Source organism: Pinus tabuliformis, chromosome 9 (genome assembly GCF_031772625.1).
Source record: "Pinus tabuliformis cultivar Carrire ecotype Pingquan chromosome 9, CPIR1, whole genome shotgun sequence".
In the NCBI taxonomy this organism is placed as follows: Eukaryota; Viridiplantae; Streptophyta; class Pinopsida; order Pinales; family Pinaceae; genus Pinus; species Pinus tabuliformis.
This window is the reverse complement of record NC_142307.1, coordinates 1,771,941,296-1,771,962,182: the sequence shown is the minus strand read 5'-3', so window position 1 is coordinate 1,771,962,182 and position 20,887 is coordinate 1,771,941,296. Positions and strand designations below refer to the sequence as shown.

At 38.1% G+C, this 20,887-nt stretch overlaps 2 pseudogenes; both read left to right on the top strand.

Moving 5' to 3' along the window:
* The first annotated feature begins 7,824 nt into the window (after positions 1-7,824).
* On the top strand, positions 7,825-8,939 carry LOC149155865 (uncharacterized; annotated as a pseudogene).
* A 3,840-nt stretch (positions 8,940-12,779) lies between these two features.
* On the top strand, positions 12,780-14,866 carry LOC149155864 (uncharacterized; annotated as a pseudogene).
* Positions 14,867-20,887: the final 6,021 nt, after the last annotated feature.

The following is a 20,887-nucleotide window of genomic DNA, read 5'->3' as shown; positions in this document are numbered from 1 at the left end:
ATGATTTGGACCAAATCTATAAAATAATAGTTTGAGACCAATATTGGGTTAATCCGACAGCTGATGGACATATTGCATGGGACTACGAAAGTTCTTGTACATCATATTCTGATGAAGAATTGGAACACTGGAAGAATAGGTTGCATGAAGTATCTATGTTGCGATGTAATATGATGACTAAATCGTTGTACTGTGTATCATCTGAGGTAAGGAATTTTCCTTATTACGATGGTTTGACTGATGTGGATAAATGTTTGGATGCATTTGAAAGTGAAGTACCTAAGAAGCATCACTTTCATGTGATGGATTTGGCATTGCATGCTACCCTTGCACCGTGGTGGGGTATGCATAAAGACAGTTTTGATGAATGGCGTGAGTGTAGAAGAATGATGGAAATGTGGTTTGGTCACCCGAAAGTTTGGCTAACCGAAAAATATGATGGGAGATATTGTAGCATCCATTGTACTTTTAATTTTATTTTTAGTTTTATTGCAAAAATGGAAAAAAATCAAATATTGTGTTATAGCAGAAATAAGAGGAAATGCGGAAATTTGAAAGAAATGACTTATTTTATATTATTAATGGATTTTGAATGTGAGAAACTCATAAGAATATCTGAGCCGTCAGCTTGGAAGGCAACAGATTTGAAGGTAATCGTGGGGTTAACAAGCGCGAGGGTTAATTCAAAATCAAACGTGATAAATTATAAAATAGAGTTAAAACCGAAATTAATCAGGGTCGTCCGCTTGAAGGCAGTAGATCCGATGGATATCACGTCAAAAAGTGAATGAGTTTTATTTTAAATTTCAGACCCGAGAAATATTTTAACCGCAGTTTAGTTTCCTATCGGGTCCGTGGGGAAGTCAAAGGCTTTTGGAAAAAGCGGACACAATAAGGTTTTATTCAACAAGTTTAAAGTCTCGTTGAGTTCCGAAGGATCAGACCATCCATTGAATGGGTGATCAGACGGTGATCGCGCTCAAATGTGCATGTGGGTTAATGGCTCAAGTGGACCCGATATGTAATGAACTGGAGCTCAATTCCTTTGGTTATTGGTGATGGTGATTGGTAGTGTTTCCTTGTGTTTTGGTCAATCACAACACTTCTAATATGGACGTAGGCCCATAACCCACAAGTCCATGTGTGGAGTTCTTGTAAAGTTGCAGTTTGTTGTGTTAAAATAGTCTAACTGTCATCAGGACGTCTATAGCGTTACAACTTGCAAAATAACACTCAGACCACATACTCAAGCCACAGATTCGAACAACGAATAGCCATCACCTTCTAATTTTTGTTACCTCTCGTTATTTTGTTTTCTTGAGGATAATGAGGTGTCTTTTACCCTCCATTGTAATATTCTGTAATAACTTTTACTTTAGACAGTTAGGAAATAGTTAAGCAGTTTGATAGTTTTGGTGATTACCAACTATCTCATAATGTATAAAAAGAGGAAAATTTACAGAGAAAGGGTTCGAATTTTGAAGAACTTGGAGACTAGTCCAATGTATTCTTGATAAAATTATTGATTAGTGAAAGAATTAGAATTTTTCCACACATTGTTGGGTATGATTTTGTAACTTATCTATTATGTGTCATCATATGTCTTCTTTCCTTTAAGTATGGTAATGAAGCTACAAGTCTTTGTTTGCTTATGTGAATGAAGTTAAATTTCCTTAAAAGAGCGCTCCTATACTTAAAACTCCTACCTCTGCAATTCTTCTAAGTTATAGATAATAGTTTCTCTGTAAAACAACATATTGTCTTTAACTTCTTTAAGTGCTACAAATAATAGTTTATGTGTAAAACAACATATTGTCTCTGACTTCTCTAAGAATTATTCATTCAGCGTTTATATTCAGCAATCAAATGGCATTTTGAGACTTTCGTGTCACTTAAGTATTAAGTGTTTAAAACCAGGTCTTTCAGGTCCTTCATTTGAGAATAAAACATACAACTAAGTTACATAAACAATAAACATTAATGTCTTAAGCACAATTTCTACACATCTAGGAAATTGGTTTCTTAAGGGGGAACATTAATTGGTGTTGTTGCCAGGGAGAGAAGACAAGAACACTTTTCCTTGGGTTTTTAATATTTTCCTCTAGTTGCTCAGTGAGGAGGAAATATTTGGCTGTATTGACCAAAAAATAATAACTCTAGCTCCAAAAAGGCCCCATACAAGGTCGATACCTCACAGTAGAAAGTTCAAGCCCTTTCAGTCCCTGAGAGGCTAGTTTCCAAGAGGGTTGGAAGGCCAAAAACTCCACTTATATCAAGTCCTACACTGTCTACACCTGGAAACAGTTCAACACATATTTCACCCAAAAATTCATCTTTTATTGACCAAGAGTCACCTTTTACATCCACTTCATTTCAAGAACCCAACTGTCAAGAATAGTCTTTAGAGTCTTTTTCTTTCTCAGTATCTGCTATAGTCATTCAACTTGAACCTATAACTACATTTCCACCTTTTCATACTTCATTTACTCCTCATTCAGGTTCTACATCTGTTGGCACTCAAGGTTTAGTAAGTTCAGGAGAAAACATGGCAGCACCTGCATTCTTGATGAATAGGTATGCACCTATTCAATTTCCACAACAGTTGAATCAAATGCCACAAGAATACTTGAATATTCTTCCTCATTTCACAGGGGAGGATGAACAAAAAGTAGAGAATCATATAGCAATATTTTGTAATTTTGCAGAAAATCTAAATGTTGAACATCTGGATGTTGTTTTAAGACTTTTTGTGCAATACTTGGATGGAGAAGCAAGAAAATGGTTTAAAGGGCTTCCTAATAACTCTATTCCTACATGGGAAGAGATGGAGTGCATGTTCACCCAGAGATGGGGAGAGAAAAGAGACCATGGGTATTCACTCACAGATTTTAATGTTATTAACAAGAAATCTGATGAAAGTGTTGTGGAGTTCATCAAAAGGTTTAATAAATTGTACAACAGTCTTCTAGTGGAGATTAAGCCCCCTCTTGCTGATGAAAAAATAACTTTTGCAGGGGCTTTTGAATCAGATTTTGGGTTCACATTGAGGGAGAGAAGATCCATAACCCTTGATCAGATCAAAATTGAAGCCTTAGAAATAGACAAAAATATGTTGGCTGAAGGTAAAGCACCAGAGGCACAACCTACTCAAGATAAGGGAAAGGCTAAAGTGGAATCCTCTCAAGATCAAACATTAGAGGATATGAATAATGTAATTAAATTTTTTTCTAATAAATTGATTAAATTGGAATTAGAGAGTAAGAATTTTCAGAGGCAAGTATAGAAAAACATAAATTTTAATCCTCAATATAGAAGACAACCTCTACAAATTTTGCAGAAGGAGAGAAAAGATCAAGATCAGGTTCAACCACCACTTTACTTAGAGGCAGATCCTGATGGAGTACCAGAGCATTCTAGGGACCATGATGATCATAATTTTACATTATATGCAGGAGATGAAGATGAACTAGATGTTGAGGGAGAAAAATATATTGAAACATATGCCATTTATGATGAGAATGAAATTGATGATTATGGGACGCAGTTTTATGATTTTATGCAGGCAGAATTACATAAGAAATAATACTTGAGATCAAGGAAAAGATCTAGATTTCAAGAAAATGAAGGTGAGCAACCAACTCCCTTACAAAAGGCGACTCCACAAGAACCACAGCCTGCAAAACAATTGAATAAAGGAAAGCAACAACAGAGTACAAATAGCAAGACTCAAATACTTCAAGGTGAGTCTTCTCAAGATAGAAGTGAAAAAATTCCTTTAGAAAAACTTGTTTCCATTCCACAAGAGGTTTCAGTGATGAAGAGAAGTGAAGATGAAAATGAAAGGAATACTAAACAGGTTCATGTGTTTAGTCTTACTAAATAATTAGAAAAAAACAGAATTCAAGTGCCCCTCACAAAGTTGGTCAAAACACCAGTTTATTAGAGAGAGATTGCTAAGTTTATCAATCTAAGAGAGAATGTGAATGTAAATGACACTGTGAATCTGCAAGAAGATAAACCAGTAGTGGTTTTTGGTCCACATGTGGAGGAGGTAGATTCTTCAACACCTCCTTTCTACATTTCTTTATTGATTCATGATTTCCTCTTGCATAATTGTATGTTTGATTCAGGAGCTTCACATAACCTTATGCCATTATCAGTGATGAAACAACTAAACCTACAAGTTACTAAACCTTACAGAGACCTATATTCTTTTTATTCAAATAAAGTCAAGTGTCTGGGGGTCATTTATGATATGGTGGTGTCACTAGCCCAGATCCCAGCTAGAAGCTTTGTAATAGATGTAGTGGTATCAGATATCCCTGCTAGGTTTAGAATGTCGTTATCTAGGCATGGGGGGCTAAATTGGGTGGTGTTTTGAAACTAGATTTTACTTATGTTGTTATACCAATTTTTGGTGGTGAAGAAAGAAGATTGTATAGAGAAAAAAGATTTATTAGAACAATCACAAATAATGAAGCAACTAATTCACCTATATATAGCTAAGAAAAATATGACTTTTCTTGTTTCATTCTGCATGACAATGCAAAGTTGGCTGAAGATAACCAGAGGTAGCTTACTTCAACCAGTGTAAATACAGAGCTGCAAACATAAGGGGTGTGGAAGTGCTTCTTTGATGGAGCCTATTCTAAAGAAGGAACAGGTGTTGGTTTCCTTTCACAGGATGAACAGATTCAAGATCACAATATTAGAACCCAGAAGGAGCCCAAGCTCATCAAATTGTTCAAGGAAGTTCCACTTAATTATAAGAAGAGATATATTAAGCTTTTCAGGGAATACACTGAGGTTTTTGCTTAGTCTTATGAGGGTCTCAAAACATATGATGTAAGAATTATTCAGCACAAGATTCCCTTGAAAGAAGGGATTAAACCACCTTCAAGTGGACAACACAAGTGGGTTCTTACAGCTACTAATTATTTCACCAAGTGGGTAGAAGTTATACCTACTAAAAGGGAAAATGACCAGGTGGTGATGAAGTTCTTAGAGGAAAATATTTTTAGCAGATTTGGATGCCTTGTCAAAATCATAACAGACAATGTTCAAGTCTCTAGTTCAAGCAAGTTTGTTTCTTTTCGTTAGAAGTATAATGTTGTTTTATCTCATTCAACAGCTTATCATCCACAAGAAAATGAATTGGTTGAATCCACTAACAAAAAATTGATGAAGATCCTTAAGAAAACCATTACAGAGAATCAGAAAGATTGGGATTCAAATTTGAAGTTTTCTCTATGGGACTGTTCGAGTAACTAAAAGAAGGTCTACAAGCAAATCACCTTTTGAGTTAGTGTATGGAACTCAAGCTCTATTCACAAGTCGGCTTGTGAAGCCTGTAATCACAATGATTCAGGAGGCAAAAGAAGAACACAATGCTTTGATAAGAAGGATGCATAAGGTAGTGGAATTAAGTGAAAGAAGGGATAAGGTAAGAGACAACTTGATTATGTATCAATCAAAGATGAAGGGTAAGAGACAACTTTATTCTCTCTAGTATGGCCCATTCAAAATCATAGATGCAAGGACAAATAATACAGTCTTCCTGGAGAATCTTGATGGTGAATCTTTACAGCTGCCTGTCAATGGGTAGTACCTCAAACATTACTTCCAATTCTGAAGCACAAGAATCCTATCATTGTAGATACCGGAGTGAATTAATTGCACAAATTCCATATAATTTAAATTAGCTAAGAAATATGTGACTCCATGCCCGAGGTGAAGGCACTGATTTATGGTTCTTAGTGCTTCTATGGCAAAAGCATTATCCCCAGGTGGAGCTAGATGTTGTAGCATCCATTGTCCTTTTAATTTTATTTTCAGTTTTATTGCAAAAATGGAAAAAAATCAAATATTGTGTTATAGCAGAAATAAGAGGAAATGTGGAAATTTGAAAGAAATGACTTATTTTATATTATTAATGGCTTTTGAATGTGAGAAACCCACGAGAAGATCTAAACCGTCAACTTGGAAAGCAACAAATCCGACGGTAATCGTGCAGTTAACAAGCGCAAGGGTTAATTCAAAATCAGACACGATAAATTATAAAATGGAGTTAAAACCTTAGTTAATCAGGGTCATCTGCTTGAAGGCAACAGATCTGACATATATCGTGTTGAAAAGTGAATGGGTTTTATTTTAAATTTCAAAATCGAGAAATCTTTTAATCATAGTTTAGTTTTCTATCGGGTTCATGGGGAAGTCAAAGGCTTGTGGAAAAAGCGAGCGTGATAAGGTTTTGTTTAATAGGTTTAAAGTCTCATTGAGCTCCAAAGAATCAGACCATCTGTTATCACTGAAGAATTCTAATTTCAAAAAACCGCTCACATTAGTTGGATGGTAAAAAAAAAAAAAAATTCAGTGCTAGTCTAGTTTTGAGTTTTTGTTTGCCTTAGAGTCTGAGTCTTAGGAGTCCACTATGCATCCTCATTCACCACTGGTCTCATAATTCACACAATTTCCATGTGTCAGCTTTGTTCAAAGGTTATTATGTGCTACAAAGCTCCTTAAGTGATTTCGTAGCGCATAAGTCAGTTTTAGGTGTTTTCGCAGCACAACATGTTTCATGTGATTTCGTAGCGCAGAAGCCCGGTCTAGATGATTTTGTGCTGATCCATAGCAAATCTCACCCAGCTGTCATACTTATCAGAATCCGCTGTGTTTTAGGTCATTAGGTGTCTTGCTACTGGCACATGTTGCAGTTGTTGCTGAGAAGGAGACAAAGGGTTCTGTTTACGATCTGAATGCATTTAATGGAAAGTTGCTTGCTGGCATCAATCAAAAGATTCAGTTATACAAAAGGGAGCTCCGTGATGATGGTTCAAGAGAATTGCAGTCTAAATGTGGCCATCATGGGTACACTGCAGCAGCAGAGGCCATAACATTATTAATGTTAACAATACCCGGATTGGACCGCCTGGGAAAGGGCCTCAATGTAGTGGCGTGGAGCGCGTTGAAGCCATTGTTGACTGGGGTGTCCTTCTGCCTATTTCTGTTGATGGATATCTACTAAGAATTCGAGACTCATGCCTGAAAGGAAGAAAATGAACCAATAGAACAAGCTGCTTTCGCCAATCAGCCTCAGCAGTTTGTATGTAACAAAGATCCGTTCTCAGAAGGTGCATGCTTCGATTTTATCAGTAAGGGTAAATGTGAAAGAGGTGCAGACTGCAAGTTTCGCCATAGTTCAGATGATGGTAGGTGTAGTGATTTGCTTCCCCCTGCATATGCTTTGATTTTGTCAAAAAGGGTAGATGCGATAAAGCGGATGACGACAGATTTAGCCATGACCTAGATGCCAGAAAGAAAAGGAGAAACACAGTGTCTAATACACATCAGCCCTGTTGGTTTTGCTTGTCAAGCCCTAATCTAGATACTCATCTTGTAGTGAATGTAGGGGACAATTTCTACTGCGCGCTAGCCAAGGTATTTGAAACCGAGTTTAGTAGATGCTTTTTATAAGCGAAGGGTTTCTTATTTGGCGATAAGTTTCATAGAATTTGGGTTCCCTTCTGAAGGAGCGTAGTATTATTTCAAGCAGTTGAAAGTTTCTTGGCTTGTGATGATTTTGTCATCTTCTTTTTCATCTGTTCCAGAGCTAGTCCATTGTACACTTGTAGATACAAATAAGGAAGATTTCCTCAAGCCTCCGGTAAAGATGAAGATGGGTACCTCTGTATCCAATTTTTCTGTGGTCAGAGCTCCAGGTGAAAAGTTTCATGTTTCATTGCATCCCATTCTGCTTCTACATGGGAATATAAAGGACAAAGTCAGTCGTCATGGTGTGGATATGTGAAGTTTCAATAAACCAAGAATGCACGCAAAAAGTTTTGTGATGAGATTTCTTTTGGTCTAAAAGATAGGGAGATTTCTCTTGCAAAGGCTATGTTATTGATTGCTGTTGAGGATGAAGCATTTATGTCTTATAATCGAGATATGGATGCTCGAGCAGTTGTAAAGGAGGGGCGAGAAGCTCCCAGTCTGTCAAAGGTCCCAGTCTGTCAAAGGTTACCTACGAATGGGCAAGCTTAGATGCCTTTCCGCTAGCTGGTAGAAGCATTACAGCACGGTTGTCTGAGCTTGACATTATAGCAAAACAAGTGGAAGCAGAGTTAGTATGAAAAGAAATTGGGTGCCATTTGTTGCAAGTTTTGGAGGCGGTGAATTTTGTTCTTTTTTATTTACGAGGCTTTACTAGGTCATCTCTTCTTAAAAATCCAAAGCAGTCATACTTGCATCAAGTGCTAAAATCTGCATCTGGAAGTGGAATAATGCTAAGCATAATATATATTGAAGTTTTCCGAAGACTTGGAGTTACTATTGTAGGAGCTCGTGTTGGGGAAGAATTTTTGATATGGCCCAAAACTGAATACACTGAGGAGCTTTTTCAACTATCTGAAGGAGAAAGCTGGTTTGCTAAAGTAAATGGTGGTTGTGTTAAACATCCTGGATCAAAAGCTTTCGATTTGAACAGCAGATCACTTCCAGATATTGAGCTTGGATGAAACAGAGACATAATTGAAGTTGCTTTGGAAAATCTAAAAAGGCTTTATTGGAAGCATGCATCAAGGGCCCATCCTGGCTTATTGCTAACTTCTCCTCTTCGACCAGTGCACCATACTTCTGACCAGCCCAGCAAGTTTGATAACTCAAATGCTTTAACATTGCGCCCCCAAGAATTGAGATTGTCCATTATGTCATCCGAGAGGCTTCTCATTCTTCAACCACATAATTGGGCATTGCGGAGAGACCATGGCATGCTTTTATACCGTAGCAGACACTATGGAGAAGCCGTCCAAGAGCTTAGTATTTGTATGGTCTTTGCCCCAGTGGAAGAAGCAAAAATTCTGGAGCCTTTTGTTGAAAAACTGCATCTAATGCGTGCTGAGTCTTCGTGGACACCTATGGAATTCAGTTCTCAGCCATAGGATTGTCTTTTGATGTACAATTAATAGTTCATTAGTTGAAGAACATGTTTTGATAGTTTCCTTTGAACATTTACCTTCTACTCTTTCCCTGCCTCCAGATGTAGATAGTGAATTACAAAGGCTTGCGCATACTCTTAAAAGATTTTTTTTCAGGAAGCATGGAAATGCAATGATTGTATTTGAAAAGTAATTGAATCTAAGGATCGCTGATCATGCTCATTTACAAGTTGTTCCCATACCTTTGGCCAAAGCACCAGCTGTGTGAAGTGAATTTTAAAAGGCAGGGAAGAAGTTAGGATTTGAGTTTGATGTGATTAGACCTGGAGAGAATGATATTGATGTCAGAATGTCATTGAAGAAAGTGTTACATGGGGGAATGGGCTATTTCTTTGTGGAGCACCTGATTCAGCTGGTCATTCTGGAAATGCTATTGCAACTGATAAAGGGCAAACAGGCAATGCATCCATTAATCAGCCAGTGAGGTACCAGCCAGCTTCATACAGTTATATTTGGAACAGTCAATGGTGTTATTGATGTCATTGCATCTTTTCCTCAGGAGAAATATATGTTTCTTGAAAAGTTGCAAGCAAATCTTTTCAAAACAATCAAGGGAGTAAGGTGCTTAAGCCATGAACACTGGCGATCATTTAGCTATGAAAGGAAGACTGTGTTTTTGAAATTACACAGCAGTTTCGTAGCGCGCTACGAAACTGCTGTAGGTGATGATTTTTACGCAAATCAAGCAGTTTTGAATTATAAGCGGGAATTTTGAAAGGGAAACATCTAAAAGGCATACAAGGCATCATCTGAAGCTATCTAACAGTTAACCAGGTCAAGACACGTGGAGATAATATGCATTCGAATCCAACTTTGGATTTTTGTCATAAAGGAAGCATATTTCATATTTATCACACTTCAGGATATGTGAAACGGTTACAGTTTGCAAAAGTTTTGGCTTTCACGTATGCGAACGGTGGACAACACATCAAAGACGTGGCAGTTTGCTCCATTTTGGGGTAATTAAAAGATAAAGGATATACTTCGTTGGATCCGGACATGTTAAGGCAGACTAAAGACCGATACACAGGGACAGTTTCATACATTTCAGGGTATTGGAAAGGATGTGTCATTAAAGATCAAACATGGAGCTTTGAACATCCATTACAGCCAAACTAAAGGGGAGCAGATGTCAAAGAACGAGGATCATTTTAATTAAAGCCATCATGCATGTAAAATGGAGTTAGAGTCATAGTTGATTTAGATCTCTAAGAAAACTCCAGTTATCACTTTGTTGTATTTATTAATTAGTTAAATGGTTGATAGGTGTCATTAGAAGTAGTTTTCGAATTCCCATCATGCTGGAGGAGGAATCTCGATCAGTTAGAATAAAAACTCTATATATAGCTGAAACAACAATGTAATCAAGGTTGGAAATTTTACGACACAGCTTGTATTTGGCATATGTATGACTCATTTTCAATAATAGATGCTGGACTTTACTTCTCAGGATTCATGAGGGATTTCTATTTGTTCAGAATATGTAATCTTGTTCTTTCCATAATTTTTACAGTGGTATAGATGTATAATCACTCAGAACTCACTGAATGTGCTCTGATTTCCTGTATGCATTTATAAACTGTGGTCCTATATGAGTTATGTTCTGAATAGCTAAATTCTGAGTGCCTTGACTTTTATGTAAGGTTGAGTTCATTGTTATATTGAGGTGTTGTTGACTCCATAAGCCCAATGGATAGTTTTGTTTAATTTGTTGCCACCATTCATATTTTTCATACTTGTTTCATAGAGTTAGCCATCTAATCTTTATCAAAATCATTAACCTTTGAGAGAGCCCTCTCAGGTTGAGGAGGCTAAGCCTCAGCCAAAAGTTGGTTTGAAATAGTTACTTGAAGTCTTCCTGGTCTGCAGCCTTCCAGGGCCTGATTTTGAGATAACATTTTGGTGCGTCTGCCGGGAGCCTGAAGATTACTCATTCCCGAAATCATGAAGCTGAACTTCTGAAGGTAGCAGGAGCTCAGAAGGTTTTTTGAGGCTGCAAATCTACCTTGGCGACTCCATTGTTGAAAAATTCGAAATTCATAGATTCATGGTGATTCCACTGGAGTTATGAAGGACCCAGATGCTACCATTCTTATTTCAAGGTATGCATGCATAAATTTTTCAGGAATTCATGGTTTCCCAAATCATTTTCCCAAGGATGCATATTTTCTAAGGAATGGTCCAAAATTCAATGGAGAAGATTTGAGTTTAACCTTGAAGCATATATCAGATTTTTGCGATTTTATCGAGCTTCTTAGAGTTAAAAATGAAGATGTTTGCATTATGTTGTTCTATGATTCATTTCAAGGGAAATGCAAACAGTGGATTGAAAGCTTTCCTGCCAAATCCATTAAGTCATTTGAAGACTTTTGGTTTATGTTTTTGGAGGAATGGATGGATAGATCAGATGCGGTGGCAAACTCTCCTTCAATTCAAGGTTTCAAACAGTGGAATGATCATCATATTAATGAAGAAACAGTTGAAAATTTTTCTTTGTCCTTGTCTTCTTATCTAAAATCATTTGACTGCAAGGCAGAGGATAAGATGAAATTTTTGGATGAAGTTGTTGAGGACATTGAGAAAGACATTGAAGGTTTAGAAGGTCAAATTCAGGCATATAGTCTTCATAATCATGATCATTATTTTCAGAAGCTTTCTATGGCAGAACAAAAGGAGAGAATGTTGCTTCCTTTCTCTTTCACGATTGAGGAACTGTACACTGTTGTTGAAGATTAGTTTGCACAACCAGAAAGTTACAAGAATCATCAAGCTGATCATGTATTCTGGGATCCTATAGCTAAATACATGGAAGAGTTTTACTCTCCAGTGTTTCAGTTTTTCTCTGAAGATCAGAGGCAATTTCAGTGGTAGTGGTCATCACAATATCATCGTGGCTCTAAACTCCGATGCAATCAAAAAACTCAAATATCAGATAAGACAAATGATTGGCTACATTGGAAATTTCACATTGATTGAGCTGAAAGAAGTTTGAATTGATAGGGTAGGTAGGTAGGAAAATGAAAATAAGCTCAAGGTTGACTGAGCATTTTTTTTCCAGTAGTGGTATATTTCTTTCTCTCACAATGATCACAAGTTTAAGCCCGAGGTGAAGGCCCAGAAGCTTGAAAGGGATGCTTGTCAAGCAAATTTTTGTTTGTCATAAATGGATAAGGCACTGGACATACGAGTTCTTAGTGTACTACAGGAGCACACTATCCCAAGTGGAGCCACTGTTATCACTGAAGAATTCTAATTTCAAAAAACCGCTCACATTAGTTGGATGGTAAAAAAAAAAAAAATTCAATGCTAGTCTAGTTTTGAGTTTTTGTTTGCCTTAGAGTCTGAGTCTTAGGAGTCCACTATGCATCCTCATTCACCACTGGTCTCATAATTCACACAATTTCCATGTGTCAGCTTTGTTCAAAGGTTATTATGTGCTACAAAGCTCCTTAAGTGATTTCGTAGCGCATAAGTCAGTTTTAGGTGTTTTCGCAGCGCAACATGTTTCATGTGATTTCGTAGCGCATAAGCCCGGTCTAGATGATTTTGTGCTGATCCATAGCAAATCTCACCCAGCTATCATACTTATCAGAATCTGCTGTGTTTTAGGTCGTTAGGTGTCTTGCTACTGGCACATGTTGCAGTTGTTGCTGAGAAGGAGACAAAGGGTTCTGTTTACGATCTGAATGCATTTAATGGAAAGTTGCTTGCTGGCATCAATCAAAAGATTCAGTTATACAAAAGGGAGCTCCGTGATGATGGTTCAAGAGAATTGCAGTCTAAATGTGGCCATCATGGGTACACTGCAGCAGCAGAGGCCATAACATTATTAATGTTAACAATACCCGGATTGGACCGCCTGGGAAAGGGCCTCAATGTGGTGGCGTGGAGCGCGTTGAAGCCATTGTTGACTGGGGTGTCCTTCTGCCTATTTCTGTTGATGGATATCTACTAAGAATTCGAGACTCATGCCTGAAAGGAAGAAAATGAACTAATAGAACAAGCTGCTTTCGCCAATCAGCCTCAGCGGTTTGTATGTAACAAAGATCCGTTCTCAGAAGGTGCATGCTTCGATTTTATCAGTAAGGGTAAATGTGAAAGAGGTGCAGACTGCAAGTTTCGCCATAGTTCAGATGATGGTAGGTGTAGTGATTTGCTTCCCCCCGCATATGCTTTGATTTTGTCAAAAAAGGTAGATGCGATAAAGGGGATGACGACAGATTTAGCCATGACCCAGATGCTGGAAAGAAAAGGAGAAACACAGTGTCTAATACACATCAGCCCTGTTGGTTTTGCTTGTCAAGCCCTAATCTAGATACTCATCTTGTAGTGAATGTAGGGGACAATTTCTACTGCGCGCTAGCCAAGGTATTTGAAACCGAGTTTAGTAGATGCTTTTTATAAGCGAAGGGTTTCTTATTTGGTGATAAGTTTCAGAGAATTTGGATTCCCTTCTGAAGGAGCGTAGCATTATTTCAAGCAGTTGAAAGTTTCTTGGCTTGTGATGATTTTGTCATCTTCTTTTTCATCTATTCCAGAGCTAGTCCATTGTACGCCTGTAGATACAAATAAGGAAGATTTTCTCAAGCCTCCGGTAAAGATGAAGATGGGTACCTCTGTATCCAATTTTTCTATGTTCAGAGCTCCAGGTGAAAAAGTTTCATGTTTCATTGCATCCCATTCTGCTTCTACATGGGAATATAAAGGACAAAGTCAGTCGTCATGGTGTGGATATGTGAAGTTCAATAAACCAAGAATGCACGCAAAAAGTTTTGTGATGAGATTTCTTTTGGTCTAAAAGATAGGGAGATTTCTCTTGCAAAGGCTATGTTATTGATTGTTATTGAGGATGAAGCATTTATGTCTTATAATCGAGATATGGATGCTCGAGCAGTTGTAAAGTAGGGGCGAGAAGCTCCCAGTCTGTCAAAGGTCCCAGTCTGTCAAAGGTTACCTACGAATGGGCAAGCTTAGATGCCTTTCCGCTAGCTGGCAGAAGCATTACAGCACGGTTGTCTGAGCTTGACATTATAGCAAAACAAGTGGAAGCAGAGTTAGTATCAAAAGAAATTGGGTGCCATTTGTTGCAAGTTTTGGAGGCGGTGAATTTTGTTCTTTTTTATTTACGAGGCTTTACTAGGTCATCTCTTCTTAACAATCCAAAGCAGTCATACTTGCATCAAGTGCTAAAATCTGCATCTGGAAGTGGAATAATGCTAAGCATAATATATATTGAAGTTTTCCGAAGACTTGGAGTTACTATTGTAGGAGCTCGTGTTGGGGAAGAATTTTTGATATGGCCCAAAATTGAATACACTGAGGAGCTTTTTCAACTATCTGAAGGAGAAAGCTGGTTTGCTAAAGTAAATGGTGGTTGTGTTAAACATCCTGGATCAAAAGCTTTCGATTTGAACAGCATATCACTTCCAGATATTGAGCTTGGATGAAACAGAGACATAATTGCAGTTGCTTTGGAAAATCTAAAAAGGCTTTATTGGAAGCGTGCATCAAGGGCCCATCCTGGCTTATTGCTAACTTCTCCTCTTCGACCAGTGCACCATACTTCTGACCAGCCCAGCAAGTTTGATAACTCAAATGCTTTAACATTGCGCCCCCAAGAATTGAGATTGTCCATTATGTCATCCGAGAGGCTTCTCATTCTTCAACCACATAACTGGGCATTGCGGATAGACCATGGCATGCTTTTATACCATAGCAGACGCTATGGAGAAGCCGTCCAAGAGCTTAGTATTTGTATGGCCTTTGCCCCAGTGGAAGAAGCAAAATTTCTGGAGCCTTTTGTTTAAAAACTGCATCTAATGCGTGCTGAGTCTTCGTGGACACCTATGGAATTCAGTTCTCGGCCATAGGATTGTCTTTTGATGTACAGTTAATAGTTCATTAGTTGAAGAACATGTTTTGATAGTTTCCTTTGAACATTTGCCTTCTACTCTTTCCCTGCCTCCAGATGTAGATAGTGAATTACAGAGGCTTGCGCATACTCTTAAAAGATTTTTTTTTCAGGAAGCATGGAAATGCAATGATTGTATTTGAAAAGTAATTGAATCTAAGGATCGCTAATCATGCTCATTTACAGGTTGTTCCCATACCTTTGGCCAAAGCACCAACTGTGTGAAGTGAATTTTAAAAGGCAGGGAAGAAGTTAGGATTTGAGTTTGATGTGATTAGACCTGGAGAGAATGATATTGATGTCAGAATGTCATTGAAGAAAGTGTTACATGGGGGAATGGGCTATTTCTTTGTGGAGCACCTGATTCAGCTGGTCATTCTGGAAATGCTATTGCAACTGATAAAGGGAAAACAGGCAATGCATCCATTAATCAGCCAGTGAGGTACCAACCAGCTTCATACAGTTATATTTGGAATAGTCAATGGTGTTATTGATGTCATTGCATCTTTTAGTCAGGAGAAATATATGTTTCTTGAAAAGTTGCAAGCAAATCTTTTCAAAACAATCAAGGGAGTAAGGTGCTTAAGCCATGAACACTGGCGATCATTTAGATATGAAAGGAAGACTGTGTTTTTGGAATTACACAGCAGTTTCGTAGCGCACTACGAAACTGCTGTAGGTGATGATTTTTACACAAATCAAGCAGTTTTGAATTATAAGCGGGAATTTTGAAAGGGAAACATCTAAAAGGCATACAAGGCATCATCTGAAGCTATCTAACAGTTAACCAGGTCAAGACACGTGGAGATAATATGCATTCGAATCCAACTTTGGATTTTTGTCATAAAGGAAGCATATTTCATATTTATCACACTTCAGGATATGTGAAACAGTTACAGTTTGCAAAAGTTTTGGCTTTCACGTATGCAAATGGTGGACAGCACATCAAAGACGTGGCAGTTTGCTCCATTTTGGGGTAATTAAAAGATAAAGGATATACTTTGTTGGATCCGGACATGTTAAGGCAGACTAAAGACCGATACACAGGGACAGTTTCATACATTTCAGGGTATTGAAAAGGATGTGTCATTAAAGATCAAACATGGAGCTTTGAACATCCATTACAGCCAAACGAAAGGGGAGCAGATGTCAAAGAACGAGGATCATTGTAATTAAAGCCATCATGCATGTAAAATGGAGTTAGAGTCATAGTTGATTTAGATCTCTAAGAAAACTCCAGTTAACACTTTGTTGTATTTATTAATTAGTTAAATGGTTGATAGGTGTCATTAGAAGTAGTTTTCGAATTCCCCTCATGTTGGAGGAGGAATCTCGATCAGTTAGTATAAAAACTCTATATATAGCTGAAACAACAATGTAATCAAGGTTGGAAATTTTATGACACAGCTTGTATTTGGCATATGTATGACTCATTTTCAATAATAGATGTTGGACTTTACTTCTCAGGATTCATGAGGGATTTCTATTTGTTCAGAATATGTAATCTTGTTCTTTCCATAATTTTTACAGTGGTATAGATGTATAATCACTCAGAACTCACTAAATGTGCTCTGATTTCCTGTATGCATTTATAAACTGTGGTCCTATATGAGTTATGTTCTGAATATCTAAATGTTGAGTGCCCTGACTTTTATGTAAGGTTGAGTTCATTGTTATATTGAGGTGTTGTTGACTCCATAAGCCCAATGGATAGTTTTGTTTAATGTGTTTCCACCATTCAAATTTTTCATACTTGTTTCATAGAGTTAGCCATCTAATCTTTATCAAAATCGTTAACCTTTGAGAGAGCCCTCTCAGGTTGAGGAGGCTAAGCCTCAGCCAAAAGTTGGTTTGAAATAGTTACTTGAAGTCTTCCTGGTCTGCAGCCTTCCAGGGCCTGATTTTGAGATAACACCATCCATTGAACTGGTGATCGGATGGTGATCGTGCTCAAATGTGCGCGTGGATTAGTGACTTAGGTGGACCCGATATGTAATGAACTGGGGCTTAATTGCTTTGGTTTATGACAACAGTGATTGTTCATGTTTCCTAGTGTATTGGCCAATCACAACACTTTTGATATGTATGTGGGCCCATAACCCACAATTCCACGCACGAAGTTCTTGTAAAATTGCAGTTTGTTGTGTTAAAATAGTCTAACTATCATCATGACGTCTATAGGGTTACACCTTGCAGAATAACACTCAGACCACATACTCAAGCCACAGATTCAAACAGAGAACAACCATCACCTTCTAATTTCTGTTACCTCTTGTTATTTTGTTTTCTTGAGGAGAATGAGGTGTCTTTTACCCTCCATTGTAATATTCTGTGATAACTTTTACTTTAGAAAGTTAGGAAATAGTTAAGTAGTTTGACAGTGTTGTTGATTACCAACTATCTCACAATGTATAATAAGAGGAAAATTTACAGAGAAAGGGTTCGAATTTTGAAGAACCTGGAGACTAGGCCAATGTATTCTTGATAAAATTGTTGATTAATGATAGAATCAGAAGTTTTCCACACATTGTTGGGTATAATTTTGTAGCTTCTCTGTTATGTGTCATCATATGTCTTCTTTCATTTAAGTATGGTAATGAAACTGCAGGTCTTTGTTTGCTTATGTGAGTAAATTTCAATTTCCTTAAAAGAGCGCACCTATACTTAAAACTCCTACCTCTACAATTCTTCTAAGTTACAAATAGTGGTTTCTGTGTAAAACAGCATATTGTCTTTAACTTCCCTAAGTGTTACAGATAATAGTTTCTGTGTAAAACAACATATTGTCTTTGACTTCTCTAAGCATTCTTCATTCAGCGTTTATATTCAGCAATCAAATGGCATTCTGAGACTTTCATGTCACCTAAGTATTAAGGGTTTCAAATGAGGTCTTTTAGATCCTTTATTTGAGAATACAATATACAATTAAGTGACATAAACAATTTCTACATAGCCAGGAAATTTGTTTCTTAAGGGACAACAGGATAAATGATCCATGCGATATTTTAGAAAAATGGACTAAGGTCTATGGAGCGGAGCCGCAACCAAAGTGGGTTCATATTTTCTATCACACTTTGGACATCATTCCTATGAATTGGTACCTAGAAAGAGTGCTCTACCACGGTACCGCAAAGTGATACATCTTGAGAGAAGGATTTTTGATGACCTTCAACTTTGAGTATGGGTTCGAAAGCATCGATGAAGCACTGTAGGAGGTTAAGGTAGCAATCTTTAGAATACCGTAGGATCCCTTAGAGTTGATTCAACTAGATTGGGGCACCCAACTATGCCATGCCCTGGAGTGCTATAACATGACCATTGAAAAAGATGATGAGGATCCAAAGAATATTAATATCCTAGAGGTCGAAGGCCACCGTGAAGTTGAGGGACCATAGAGAGAGAATCCAGACATAGCTGCAACATGGAGTCTATACAGGTCAACATTGGCATAGAGGCAGAGCCGAAATTTGTAAATATTGGAGATTACTGGGACGATGCCATAGTAGACAAGGTTGATGAGTTGCTCCGCGAATATTAGGATTCGTTCCCGACCAAATTTTCAGACTTGAAAGGTATAATAGGAGATTTTGGAGTGATGAAAATTACTTTGAAACCAGACACGAAGCCTATTAAGCAAAGGCCATATCGCCTTAATCCCAAATACAAGGAAAAGGTCCACTTGGAGTTGGACAAGATGCTTGTAGAGGGTATTATTGAACCAGTGGAGGAAACTAATTAGGTGAGTCCAATGGTAATTCAAGAAAAGAAGCAGAAGGATGAAATAAGGATTTGCGTAGATCTCAGGAAGATTAATGATGCTTGCATTAATGTTCCTTTTCCCACTCCATTTACAGATGAAGTACTAGATAATGTTGGAGGGTAGGAGGCCTATTCATTCACTGATGGGTTCTCTAGATACCATTAGATTAAGATCGTGCCAGAAGACAAGAGTAAGACCACCTTCGGGATAGAGTGGGGATGTTTCCAATATACAGTGATACCTTTTGGACTTAATAATGCGCAGGTGATATTTTCACACGAAGTCATTGCGGCGTTCAAAGAAATCATTCACAAGTTCTTGGAGGTATATTTTGATGATTGGACAGTGTTTGGGCTTGTAAAGAGCCATGTATCTAGTTTGCTCTTGATGTTGGATACATGTTGAAGGTATCAGATTGCGCTAAACATGAAGAAATGTTTGTTTTGCATCCCTTTCAGAATCTTATTGGGTCATGTGGTATGTAGGCAAGGACTTATGGTGGACCCTGCTAAGATCGCAGTAATAATTAATTTGGAGGCACCAAGAAGTGATAAATAATTGTGTGCAACACTGGACCACACTAGGTACTATCGAAAGTTTATCAAAAGTTATTCTCATATTACCGTGCCTATGGAAAATCCACTAAAGAAGGACGCTACATTTGGTTGGGATGAAGAATGTCAGCGCAGCCTGGATGTACTGAAGGAAAAAATGGTCACTGCGTCCATCCTAGTCTTACCTGATTGGAAGAAGGAATTTCATGTGCATGTGGATGCCTCATGTATTGTGTTAGGAGTAGTGGTGACACAAGTTGGTGAAGGAGAACTAGATCATCCTATACTGTTTGCAAGTAGGAATTTGTCAAAGGCTAGAAAGAATTATTCAATGACAAATAGAGAAGGCTTGGCTATGGTGTACGCGCTCCAGAAGTTCAGACATTACCTGCTAGGTGGACATTTCAAGATGTACACAGACCATTCTACATTAAAATATCTAGTTAATAAGCCTGTGTTAGGGGGGGAATATGCAAATGGCTGTTGTTGTTCCAAGAATATGATTTTGAGGTAATTGTGAAGCCAGGGAGATTGAATGCAGGGCCAGACCATCTGTCGTGCATTGAAACAGGAGAGGAGCCTACTAATTTGGAGGAAGGGTTTCCTGACACGTAGCTCTTCACGGTGCACGTAGCAGATAATCACTTCGCGGATATTATCCATTTCTTGAGCACATGAACATCTCTACAAGGATACACTAGTCAGCAGAAGAAAGAATTGGTGGTGCGCATGACATATTTTTCTATAATTGAAGACCATTTATATAAAATTGGATAAGATGAGATACTTCGATGTTATGTGCTTGATTTTGAACGAAACAGTATCCTCCCTGAAGCTCATGGAGGAGCTACAGGAGGTCATTATGCAAGAAAAGTAATAGCGCAGAAGATTTTGCGCGCTGGGTTGTGGTGGCCAACGCTACATAAGGATTCTAAAGCCTATTGTAGCACATGTGATGCATGTCAGAGAACGGGTGGGCTATCATGGAGGGATGAGTTTCCTTTGAATCCGCAGGTGTCATTACAACCATTTGAGAAATGGGCAATTGATTTTGTAGGATTGATTCAGCCTCCAGGAAAGAAGACAGGTGTGTGCTATATCATCATCACGACCGAATATTTGACCAGATGGGTGGAGGCATAGCCCACGAAGGACTGTATAGGGGCAAAAGTAGCAAAGTTTCTATTCGAATATGCGTTGACCAGGTTTGGTTGCCCAAAGGTACTAATGAGTGATCTCAATACGCATTTTCTCAATGAAATGATCAGCGCACTGACAAAAGAGTTCTAGGTTTACCATCAGAAGAGTACACCATATCATCCTCAGGCCAACGGAACGGTTGAGGATTTTAATAAGATATTGGAGAATGCATTGATGAATTTTTGCAATGTGCAGCAGAATGATTGTTACGCGCACATACTAGCAGTGTTATGGGCTTACAGAACTACTTGTAAAAAGATTACTAGTCAGACACCTTTTAGGTTGGTCTATGGTGTGGAAGTTGTCATGTCTATCGAGTATAACGTGCCTAGTCTACGCATCATGAATTTCACAGGAATGGTGGACCACAGAGCCTTAGAAGACAGGAACGCACAACTAATGGAGCTCGAGGAAGACATATTTTTGGCTGGATTCCATCATCAAGTTTAGAAGGAATGCGAAAAAT